Source organism: Babylonia areolata, chromosome 17 (assembly GCF_041734735.1).
Source record: "Babylonia areolata isolate BAREFJ2019XMU chromosome 17, ASM4173473v1, whole genome shotgun sequence".
NCBI lineage: Eukaryota > Metazoa > Mollusca > Gastropoda > Neogastropoda > Buccinidae > Babylonia > Babylonia areolata.
Window position 1 is genome coordinate 1,658,812 of NC_134892.1, and position 1,961 is coordinate 1,660,772.

A 1,961-nucleotide genomic window follows, 5' to 3' on the forward strand; every position below is an offset into this window, starting at 1 on the left:
GTACAGTGTGAGTCTTTCTGTGTGTGTGTGTGTGTGTGTGTGTGTGTGTGTGTGTGTTCCAGTGTGTGCATGCGCGCGCTCGACCGCAAACGGTATCATAAAAATATATGCAATTCAGACTACACACATATTCACAACTGCAGTAACATAATGTACCAATAGACCAGGTTTACGAAGCGATTGAGAGAGAGAGAGAGAGAGAAGTTAGATGTCCCATTAACGACCATAAAGGTAGGTGATATTATATCCTGGCCACCGCGTCTAGGGTACGGCAAACAACGGTAGGACCCCTCTACTTCCGTCGTGTTCTGATGTTTTTTACCTTCCCCAGTCAAAGCCAGGTCCCCGTTCACAGGACAAGTGGGGAAGTGCCTTTCCCAAGGACACACACCACCATACTGGGTTTCGAACCCTGATCTCTGGTGAACACCGTCCGACATCAACCCCATTCTGCCACGTGACGGCGCTCCAAAACGGAGAGATGAGTTAATCAGGAGGAGGAACTAAACGTACACTACTACACGATAAAGTCATAGAACCAACTTACCCATTAAAGTCTCGTCTTCACTGTCAGTCGACCCGTCATTATTCCGATGCACGTGGTATAATACGATGAATTAAATGATGACAATAATTTAAAAAAAAAAGAAAAAAAAGAAATGTACTCGAAGTCTTCTGTAATCCTGTCCCACTGAACTTTCCTGGCTGGGTTGAGCGAAATGTCTACAGGTATTGCCGGAGCAAAGCACCCCTTTTCTGAAACAGATTTCAAACGGGAAATTAATTACCCAATTAACTAATAAATTCATCGATAAGTGTGCTTCATTCAACATCATACTTCACCTTTTAAAAACGGCGTGTCGTCAGGTCAATTTTCAGTTTTGAACATGAAACCATAGAAATATCAACAATGGACTTGTCTAATTGTACCTCACTAATTTCCACCAGTACATACACTCAAACCTGCAAGCGCCAACCAGACTGAAAAGCCAAGGAGGTGTCGCTTTCATTTCGATCTGCATTTGTCGCACGTTTAAACGAACTTACGTTTTATTGAAATCAACATCAGGTCCTGGACGAAACATGTCAGACAAGTACAACACGGCACTCTTAATCGTGACAGGTGACACACACGTACAGGTAAAAAAACAACAACAACAGTACTCACAGGTCAGAAACAACAGTGTTCACAGGTCAAAACCGAAGCAAGGCTCAGTCGACACAGCACAAATCTTCCCCCCCCAACTTCACTGACAACAAAGTACGCCGAACCACGACTGAACTATGTCGGCGTGTGAATTGAACGCCTGTGTGCCCGGGTCGGGCAGAAGCAGACAACACACACAATACAAGTGAGACGCGCCAGACGACAACTCGAGGACACGAGACTTTTTTCGGGGTGAAAGGGGTGGGTGGTACAGTGGTTGACGCACTCGAGTTTGACCTGCTTTTCTTCCCCAGCGCTTTTTGTTCATGTTGTTGTTCAATGGCTGTGAGTTTATATATATATATATATATATATATATATATATATATATATATATATATATATATATATATATAGTATATACATTATTCTGAGTCGGTTTTCATCAACAACATAACATAACACACACACACACACACACACACACACACACACACACACAATGTTGGCAAATAGGTTTAGGTGTGCAGGTTTATTTTGGTACCAGCAGAATTAAATTTACCCCCTTTTTTTTTCCTTGGATAGGACACAACGAAAACGTACGAGTGATCACACACACACACACACACACACACACACACACACACACACACACACACACACACACACACACACACACACACACACACACGTCCGCCTAGGAAGCGAGAGAATCTGAGCGCGCTGGTTCGAATCACGGCTCAGTCGCCGATATTTTCTCCCACTCCACTAGACCTTGAGTGGTGGTCTGGACGCTAGTCATTCGGATGAGACG

The 1,961-nt window shown here is 43.9% G+C and overlaps 1 protein-coding gene across 2 annotated transcripts in view; it reads right to left on the bottom strand.

Moving 5' to 3' along the window:
- LOC143291574 (uncharacterized) overlaps positions 1 to 1,343 on the bottom strand; it is a 96,934-nt gene extending 95,591 nt beyond the window's left edge. For both annotated transcript variants that reach the window (XM_076601500.1, XM_076601501.1), the window contains exons 1-2: positions 1,169 to 1,343; positions 548 to 756 (exon numbers count right to left, since the gene is read on the bottom strand). The gene's annotated coding sequence lies outside the window, so the exon portion shown is untranslated. The remainder of the gene's footprint in view (positions 1 to 547; positions 757 to 1,168) is intronic.
- Between the last annotated feature and the right edge of the window lie 618 nt (positions 1,344 to 1,961).